Raw genomic sequence first — 11,245 nt, forward strand, 5'->3', positions numbered from 1 at the left:
TATGTTTGTTTGTTGACTACCGAAAGAACACCGACATTAAACATTGAATGGGGTCAAATTAATCCGAAGGCGGGGGGAGGGTGTAATATTGATTCGGGTCAAAATGACGCGAAGGCAACACAAGGGTTAAGGTACGTTCAAACCAAAAGCCACACGATTTTTTTGCGCGACCGAATTACATGAAAAGGCAACGTACAGACGCAAAATTTTTCTGGACGGCGCGTTTTGGGCAACGCAATGTGGGCGACGCATTTACAGCGCAATTTTCACCCGTAGTTGAAATATTTCAACTTTGAGGCGATAATTTCGCAACTCGGGCCAATCAGCTCTTGAGTTGCTCCGCTCGTCATTGCTATCCTGCCGCTGTTGAATCAGAACAAGAAGGGTAATAATGTTATGAACACAATAACACGCGTTTAGATATTTTGCTCTCACAGCGCTGGAAGCGAAAGTCTTTCAGACGTAACAGTTAACTTCATCGGTGAAAGTGACCGAGCTGTGTGAGCCTACGGGTGATGTTATGTATTAATATATATATATATGTTATGAACCCAAACACTAGATGTTCCAACGTTTGTGAGATGTCCTCAACAAGTATAAAGCAGAACTAGTGGTTAGGGGTCCGTGTACGTAATGTTATTTTGTTTTTTCGTTTCATTCCAAATACGGAATACGGAAATCACGTGGTTTTTTCGTTTTCCGTTTGAAAACCAAAAACGGAAAAACGGAATACCACCCCCGTATTTCGTTTCTGCTGTCTGAAACCAAAAACGACAGAACGGAAGTGCTTAAAATGAAAGTCAAAATAAAAGCCAGTGATACATATTCGTATTAACCTTAGAATAATATTAATTAATCAATATAAAGAATAAAGAATTAAACGGGGATATTTTAACGATGCAAACACATAGCAGGGTAACGTTAGAAGAATATTAATCAGTCAATATAAAGAATAAATAATTAAACCTGGATATGTTAGCGACAGTGCTGACGACGGGAAGTTTAACCCTTGTGTTGCCTTAGGGTCATTTTGACCCGAATCAATATTACACCCTCCCCCCGCCTTAGGATTAATTTGACCCCATTCAATGTTTAATGTCAGTGTTCTTTCGGTAGTCAACAAACAAACATAAAGTGCCTCACACTTAAACTTGGAAAACAATATTAATTCTAATAATTTTCTGGAGGTTTTAATTGCTGGCGTCAAATTGAACCCAAAGGGTAAAATATGTTAGTAAATATAAAGGTAACAGGAGGGTGAAACATTGAATCGGGTCAAAATGACCCAAAGGCGGGGGGAGGGTGTAATATTGATTCGGGTCAAAATGACCCTAAGGCAACACAAGGGTTAATATTCATGTACACAGCAAGAATCACCTTCTCACTTAATCGTTGCATTGTTTGATGCAACACAGTTAATCAACATGTAATTAAATAACTATTTCACACTTTCATTAATTATTCAGAATGGTTAACTGAAAATATTGAAATGTGTGAAAGTAAGTTAGTCTGGGGGGGCGGGGAAAATATTTGTTTATCAAGAATCTGAAAATGTCTATTTTGCAATGACAGAATCACAGAATCGAAAGAATCTGGCCAGAAATCAACAACCGGGTTAACTACCAGTTGAAAGCTGCATTGGTCCAACTGGTGGATCAGGAGGAGCTGGACATGGAGGACCAGATGACTCGGTTCTGTGTGTCATCTTTGACATGCTAGTTGGCCCAGATCGGTGTTAACCGAACTGTGCAAGCATGGAATGCACACAGGATTCCTGGTATGTCTTCGGGTTGGTCTTTCAAGCCTTTTTTAATGTGAATAATTATTTTCAAAATGTTTTACCATTGAATGTTTCTTAAACATGTTTAATCAAATACTAGAAGGAGCATGTTGCAATACATGGCATGGTTGTGACAGCCACATTGAATTATTATTACAGGAGGGGGATACCAAATTACTTGGCCAGAGATGGATGCCCAAATAAGCTGTCGACAGACCTTTTGCCAAATGCATCTGTGGCTGCAGACTGGTACGACCAGGAAGTGGGCTCACTGACACGAGTGTCAGACTTTGGCACCAACCCATTTCCAAGTTTACAGGACCAGGAAGCTGCAGTGAGGGAATTTGCTCTGCAGTGCCCTGATACAAGTGTACTGCTGGACAATGCAGTGAATAATCTGCCACAACCGTTCAAAGATGGACTCAAAGGCCTCATCGACATCTCAAGGAGAAATTGTCAACGCTGATGTTTTTTTGTGTGTCTAAGTTGTTATTGTCTGTGCTTTTTAATTAATTGGTTCAACTGACGGGATGTTTTTTTCTTTTCTTCAAATGTTGGGGGTTTAAAGGGAGAAATATGTTCTTTTTGAATAAACACTTATGTCTTTAAAGTCTGGCACGAATTTCATTTTTAATCTGTAATGGGAAAGGCTGGACCTGTAACACCAACTATTGATAGTGACACGGTGTGTTGACCCCCTGCCAGTGTGAGTAAGGCACTGGAAGATGGCTTGTTCAGTGACCTCTGACCTAGGTAACAAACGTACACCCCAAAATATACACACACAAGACGGTTGCAGCCGGTTTAGGGCGGTGAAGCCATGATAACTTCACACATCAGCCACCATTGTATCACTTGTTTCAGGCTAATAAGTCGGTCTCCCCGACAGCCGGATATCACAGATTTGGACCCAGTGTGAAGATTTCCCACTGGAGGAGGACCCCTATGTGGTTGGGAACCTCGCTTGAAGGGCAGCTTAAGGACCCTGACACCCTCAGTTTGGATGCCAATCTGATACCTATTGCTTCACTAAGAACACAGCTGATGTCTGAGCACTACAATCAAACAGCAGGAACAAACATCAATGATAAACAATCTGAGCCAACCTATAAATCACATAATACTAAACACCATTTTGACCTGAGCTTGTAGCAGGTATAAAGCTTCAGTGGAAGCTCAGTCAGGACCAGGGGCGGCTTGTCCATAAGGGCGATTGGGGCGACGCACTGCCTCGGGGGGAAAAGAAAAAAGTCGCATTCTACCACTAGACGTCTGCTCTGCCTCTGTATGTCATTGTCCAATCAGGTAACAGTCATTCAGTCCGCCTAAAGTCGTGCTTCAAATGGCCCCGCCCCTTCTGGGGCGACTTTGGGCGAAATGAAAATCGCCCCAGACCTCTCCCATTGACTCCAATGTTAAACCCATTTTTTTCACAAAACAGAGCTCTCAATGCATTCTCTATGGCTTCCGGGAGGAGTCGCCCCTCCAGGTCTTGTCATAATTAATCGACGTAAAAGCGTCTCAGTACGTCATACAGCTTCGACAGAGGCGTATTCAGTCGGCCAGTGCTCAGGGCAACAGCAGCGATTCAATTCTTTCTTTGAAAGAGACTCCTTTCGGTCGGCGTAACATTGAAGACACATCGGCAACAATAGAAGTAGGACCTCCTAGACCAGTGGTCGCCAACACGTCGATCGGTCGACCTCGGAGACGTTCCCTGTCGCTCTCCAAAATAAAATGAAGATAAAATCAGAAACACATTGTTCCTCATTCTCGAACGTTTTCTTCCTGACTGGAAGATCGACGTCAGAAAAGATCTCCGCCTGATGTTAAAGAACGCCTGTAAACGGGTTCTCTGACAGCCGTGTTGTCAGCTGTGCTCCCTGAAAGAGGAACGTACCACTACAGGTGAGGCGCAGGGGAAATGCAGAAAGACCTTTATTGACAACTCCACATATTACACACGGTCAAAGTACACCGACATAAAACTAAGTCATGAATAAATAAATGTTGAAATGCCTGTACCTTAATGTAAATGTTTACGTTACGGTATTTACAAGTTGCGCATGCGCATGCGCGACAGCTGAGATTCTTGGCGACTTGCCAGGTCTTACCTCCGTGAGTTTGGCTTTTCTGCTGTTGCCCTTCAAAACAAAAGCTCAACATTTAGCTTTTTCTTGTCTGGTGGAGCAATCTGGTTTACTTGAAAGTGATTGCAATTGTATTTCTTCTATTATTTGAAAAAGCACAGATTCAGGAATCACAAATGGGGATCTCATATTTATTATTATTATAATTATTTAAATCTTGTTGAAAAAAATCACCAAATCAAAGACCAGGAGCTGGATTACTGACAGACAGCTCACAGACGGCCTCAAACTGTCTGTCTGCTTATGAACTAACTACAAGCTCACAGACAGAGTTCAGTCACAGCCGTCACACTGACTGGAGTCACATGACTTGATGGCATTGTGAAGAAGCTACACATAGACAGCTGTCTGAAGTTCTGTGGTTTTGGGAGGGTTAATCATTATAAAAAAAATTGCCCCCCCTGAGAATTTTTTCAGGAGCCGCCACTGGTCAGGACGGTTCATACATCTGACATTCACTTTTCATTTGGAACAGCTCTTGGAAGGCAACACTTTGATGATGTAAATCATGCGAGCAGATTAACTGCAGATGGAAGAATCAGAGGAATCGAGATCCAGCAATACAATTCAAATACAGGAATGTAATCCTAATGCAATGCTACCACTAATTCTGAAGGCTTCCTCTTTTAGGGGAGTAGTTAACTTGTGCTTGACATAAAGAATTAGAAAATACCAAAGATTGTCTTACTTTACTAATCTAGAAGTGTGTAGATGTCATTGGATCAGATATAAGTACATGTGAGCTGCTGCTCTGAGCTAAAGAAGGCCACGACCTGCTGCTCTGAGCTAAAGAAGGCCATGACCTGTTAGGCTACTCTGAGCTAAAGAAGGTCATGAGCTGAATATGGCTTATCTAAATGTACATGCAGAGATATAGCCATACGGCTAAACACAGACAACAACGCCTAACAATCACTCCTATAAACTATGTGAGACATCTTAGAGATGTGAGAGGAGCTTTGCTCTCCATGTTTCAGTCTGATACAATAACTCATGGAGTCAACTCCTCAAACCATGTTCACACACAACACAGAGCTCCATCCTTCTGGAGACCAGAGGACTACATGATGATGATGTGATGTAGTCAGAGGGCTAAGACTGCAGAGTAACAACAGAACAGGTTACATGTTGATGATGATGTGATGTAGTCAGAGGAAGACACTGACAGCAGAGTCAGAACAGAACAGGTTACATGTTGATGATGATTTAGTTTATTTCGATCAGCAAAATATACAACAATCATAATTCAACAAAAGAAGAAAGTGGCTGACCGAAAGGGTCGAGGCTGAAGCTAACGAGCTTATAAGTGCCCTAACCTATGATTTCTCGAAAAAACGTATTTCAAAGAATCATATATATATATATATACAGGACTGTCTCAGAAAATTAGAATATTGTGATGAAGTTCTTTATTTTCTGTAATGCAATTAAAAAAACAAAAATGTCATGCATTCTGGATTCATTACAAATCAACTGAAATATTGCAAGCCTTTTATTCTGATTTATTGCTGATTATGGCTTACAGCTTAAGAAAACTCAAATATCCTATCTCTAAATATTAGAATATCATGAAAAAGTATACTAGTAGGGTATTAAACAAATCACTTGAATTGTCTAATTAACTCGAAACACCTGCAAGGGTTTCCTGAGCCTTGACAAACACTCAGCTGTTATAAATCTTTTTTTTAACTTGGTCTGAGGAAATATTAAAATTTTATGAGATAGGATTTTAGAGTTTTCTTAAGCTGTAAGCCATAATCAGCAATATAAAAAAAATAAAAGGCTTGCAATATTTCAGTTGATTTGTAATGAATCCAGAATGCATGACATTTTTGTTTTTTTAATTGCATTACAGAAAATAAAGAACTTTATCACAATATTCTAATTTTCTGAGACAGTCCTGTATATATATACATACATATATATACACACATACATACGTATACATATACATACACATATATATACATATATACATACACACACACATACATAAACACACACACACACACACACATATAAACATAAAACTTGTCCCCATTAACCGTTGATGTAATGATGATGTAGTAATGAAGGTTACAGGTGAAGCACAGGTAGTGCTGTGACTGGGTGCTAACTGAAGGCTGCTTAATAAGAAAAAATCAACTACTGTCTCTTTATTTTTCAATTGTCAATATGTATTGCCTCGTGGTCATCATATCCTCACTCTTCCATGTGGGAATGTTTAGTTCCAAAATGACCCAAATAAAACAAGTAATAAATACATGATGTATACAACTATGCTGGAAATTAACCATGAACATAAATATCAGAGGAAATAAACGGCATTAAATACATATGTATCAATAACAGGTATACTGCCATCTAGCGGTGGAAATATAAATATAATAACATCAACAACTGCACAGAAACATTACTTTGATTAATCTATATTAGGAACTGTGTTGCATCAAACAATGCAACGATTAAGTGAGAAGGTGATTCTTGCTGTGTACATGAATATTAAACTTCCCGTCGTCACCACTGTCGCTAACATATCCAGGTTTAATTCTTTACTCTTTATATTGACTAATTAATATTCTTCTAACGTTACCCTGCTATGTGTTTGCATCGTTAAAATATCCCCGTTTAATTCTTTATTCTTTATATTGATTAATTAATATTCTTCTAAGGTTAATACGAATATGTATCACTGGCTTTTATTTAGACTTTCATTTTAAGCACTTCCGTTCTGTCGTTTTTGGTTTCAGACAGCAGAAACGAAATACGGGGGTGGTATTCCGTTTTTCCGTTTTTGGTTTTCATACGGAAAACGAAAAAACCACGTGATTTCCGTATTCCGTATTTGGAATGAAACGAAAAAACAAAATAACATTACGTACACGGACCGTTAGGTCGTCCATGGTGGATGAAGAAAATGATAACGTTTTTTACAGAGGCAAGCCACGGAGATAAGCCCCGCCCCTCGCGGAGCATCGCGACGCTTATGGCGTGAACACGGCAAATGGTGGAGCGAGTAAACTCACGCGTTTTGGGCAACGCGACAAATCGCGTCGCTTTTGGTATGAACGTACCTTAAGGCTTTCTGGTACAGATCGTTGCAGAGTTGTTGTTTTTTTAACTCTCTAGATCTTTCTGATAGGATGAGACTCAACGGCACCAAACGCGACAACACACTTAATATTTCTGAGTTTAGAGTCTATAGTTTTTAAGATTTCAGCTAAATATCCAAGCATCACACCAACCAGCTTATTTTAAGTCCCCTGCTCCAGTGTGACATGCCACATATAAACAGTAGCTTTGACTCTTCCCAAATGAACCACCAGCTGGAGAATCATCGGACGCAGATATGATCAACTATTTTACTGAGTGTGAACAAAAGTAAAATATTTAAATAAACCTTGCAATGGTCTTATCACAAACGTAATTAAAATGAGGGAAACATATTGTGCCTCATCGTAGATGAATGGAAGAAACCAAAAAGGGTCATTAGAAATGAGTGTGAGCAGAAAGCAGCTTCGCTCCGAGTGTGTGGGATGTCGAGGTGAAGCGCTTTCAGCCTGTGTGGGCTGATGCAGGATGTTGTGCAGCGATATCGAGAAGCTGAGAGGGTGTAACTGCTCTGTGACCAACAATAAAACGCAGCAGTTGTGTAAAGCAGAGCGGATTGGAAATCCAGGAATAAAAATGGATCTACAGTATGAGCAGCACCTTTTTCCTATTAACACATATCTGGCCTCACCAGCAGTGCTTCACATCACGTTTTCACAACTGATTTGGATCCAATAGTGGCCGAAACTCTAATTCTAATTCTGTTTTATCCTTATAAAAGTATCCTTTTGTTTTACACTGCCAGAGCAATACATTATCATGTATGGAGTATGGGGGACAGAGTTTAGTGAAAATGTGTTGGTTGTAGCAATATTCAAAATAAAAGATTTAAGGGTGAGGTTTGTGAACTCTTTTTTTTTTTTACGACTTCCAATCTGTTTATACATTCCCGCGGTTGTTCCTTTCCATTACAAAGGTTATGTAGGAGATGTGTGTGGTATAGCCAGAGGAGGAGGAGGAATAAACGGGTATACAACATTGGAGGATAGGAGGCCTCCGATGATGGATTGTAAGAGGTGTAGTGGTCGGCGGTTTTGAGGGGAAACAAGAAGTCAGTTTCAGTGAAGACAACACTACCTTTACTCACATAACTTAAAAACACTTCACCATCAGCCCACTGGCCACTAAACTGCATTATTGTTGTTAACTCTCAATTCAAAGGGAAATCTGCTGGATTGCATAACATTTTTTTCCCCCGATGGCAGAAGAGGGTTTAATGGAAAAGTAACTTCCATGTACTAATATATTTTTCTTCTTTAGCAAAGCCAAATAGATAACAGCAAGCTTGGCGAGGAAGTATTCTGATCATTTACTAAAGTGAAAGTAGCACTGTGAAAATACTGCTTTCAGTAGCCTATGGCCCCTGTCAGTGTTTTATTTATTATGTATATAACGTTTGGATTACTGCTGCATTTAAGTGTATATGGTAGGTTTTAGGGCTGCAGATGTGCTCCCATTATCCCTCCATTATACAATGTTGGGTTGCTTTTAATTAAATAGAAATTATTTTAAAAATTGTAATCTGAACAGTAATGTAGTGGTGTAATAAATAAACCCAAAAGGCATATTTACCTGTAGAGAAGTAGTTGAGTAGAAGTATAACATTGCATAAAATAGCAAAAAGGTAATGTACAAAGTACCTTGTATTTGTACTCAAATACATGTACTTAGTTCCATTCCAATGCTGGGAAATGTTGTATTTGAGGGATTTCATCACCCACTTAAAGTCACAGCACATCAGATAGACAGATGTTACATGCTCAGGTGTTACCGGCTTGCTTTCTCGTTGAAGATACAGACTTCTAAACGATGCGCAACCAGGTTGGACATTGATTGAGTCCTAAACAAAAGGCCTGCTTGTTGGAACCACAAGAGGTTTATACCTCGATCCTAGCTATTGTATTGGCGCCATTCATCCGTATTTAACAATGTGTCAGCTCTGCTCGGGGAAATGACTGGGGCTTTCTAGAGATACACTGAGCATTAAACGAGTCAAAGGTTAAGGAAGTTCGTCACTGCCTACTCCACCCAAAGCTGATGGCCGGGCATCATGTAAAACACAACGCGGCCTGTGGTGCAACACTTGGCAGAGGAATGAGCTGGAGAGGAGCTCTTGAGGGGGGACGTGTCTGTTCCCTTTTTTCTTCCTCTGTGTTTGTCCCACCCTCTCTCTCTTCTGACTCCTCCGTCTGCCATCTGGAGAGCAATGGCGCGCATTGAAGTTCAACCGCCAGCTGTATATACCGCTCTATTTTTAGCCCGTCGCGAGCCAATTTTTAACCAATAAGAGCTCATCATCCGCCCAACTCATCCAATGGGATGAGATGCAGGCGAAGGGAGGGGGGGGGGGCGTCCAATGGGAGGGAGCGAAACAATCGAGGGGGCGGGTTAAAAAAGGAGCATTTCATCTGCAGTAAAACCGGCAGCGAGGGAGGGAGGAGAAGGAGACAAACCTCTCACTCGGCCTGCTTTGCCACATACCTGAGTCCTGGCCATTTCCAGGCTAATTGTTCCTCTTGCTGTAACATTACATTTTCTATCATAGGGGTTCCTTATAAAAAGCTGAGAGCAATACAAAAAAAATAAGCATTGGGTCATAACAATGAAGCACTTGGTCATTTCAATAATAATAAACACTTCATTGAGGACATTAAAAAGCAAAATACCAAATTCTACCAATGTCAAAACTGTAGTCCTTCCCTCTTGGTGTCTGTGCCTCATAACTTGCCTGGTCCTATTTCCAGAGTGCCCTCCTCTAAATACTGCAATACAAGGCTGACTATGACATGATGGGCGACTGGTCCAGACTCCAGACACACAAATGCAGCAATATCAGAATGGTCTTTAATGGCTATGTGGACATGTTTTACTCTGTTTATGTGTTTTTCTCGATGTACACAGAAACATATATTTATAGTTAATTGACAATAGACAATATATCCAAGTTAAATCACAGTGCATGTAAATGCAGATGGTCAGCAGGAAGAAACCGTTCCCGTTTCTGTTTGTTCTTAGCTCACAGTGCTCTATAGCACCAAACAGAGCGGATAAACTGAGAATGGGCATGAAAGGTCCGCACGTAGTGATGTTTTCTGATTTAGGAGGAGCACAAGTCCTGAAAAGAGGAGCAGGTTAGCACCAATGGTTTTCTCTGCAGTCCTGATTGTCTGTTGTCGTCTGTTATCGTCCCATTTGTTGGCTTATCCAAACCATACAATGTAAGACGTGCAGCGAACAGACAGGATCAATGCAGTGCATACACTGGATCAGCAGCTCCCGAAGCACACTCAAAGAAATGACTCATTGGATGAACTCAATTAAATTGTTGGCAATCATCCAATAATGATATGCAACTCCAACTCAAATTTAGCACATCAGTGCAATAAAATGTAATTAAGTTAGTCCAACTCATTTGTATCAAATACATCTCAAATAAAATAACGATATTCATTTAATTAAATACATTTGTGTTTGTCCAACTCAAAATATAAACTAACTACCGTAACTAACAAAATATGCAAACTCCACAAAGAAGGAACGCCCCGACTGGGAATTGAAACCAGGGACCTCTGGCTTTGAGGCGACAGTGCTAGCCACTACACCACCGTACAGCCATGAAAATGTCTTCACCTCATGTAAACAACTGATTTTCAGCTGGCGCATGCGCAAAGGGTAGTCCTCAATTAAACACATTTTTTTTGAGTTGATATGCACACCATCTAACCTAAATAAATCAAATAAATGAAAGTATTCATGCATTTTGTGTGACACCCATTAAATATAAATATCTATTTTTGTAATTGATTTATTGAAATGTATCAAACAATATTTAAATGTGTCACCTCGAAGAAGGGCTTGAATCGTTTTTGTGAGTGTAACCTAAATAAATCTAATACATGAAAGTATTCAAACATTTTGTGTTACACCCATTCAATATAAATATCTTCGTTTTGTAATTGATTTATTTAAATGTATCAAACAATATTTAAATGTGTCACCTCTAAGAAGGGCTTGAATCGTTTTTTTGAGTGGAGTTAACATATGTGTTGGTTTATGCACGCTGCTGCTGCATTGAGAGTGAGAGTGAGGCTTCTTCCTTGTACTTTTCTTTTTATCTTTCGAATAGACGATCTTTGGAGATGACTTTGGACTGATGGTACTGGCTCTGAAGTGTATTTTCTTGTTATGACCTGGAGTAAGGCTA

Source organism: Pseudoliparis swirei, chromosome 9 (assembly GCF_029220125.1).
Source record: "Pseudoliparis swirei isolate HS2019 ecotype Mariana Trench chromosome 9, NWPU_hadal_v1, whole genome shotgun sequence".
Taxonomy (NCBI): Eukaryota; Metazoa; Chordata; class Actinopteri; order Perciformes; family Liparidae; genus Pseudoliparis; species Pseudoliparis swirei.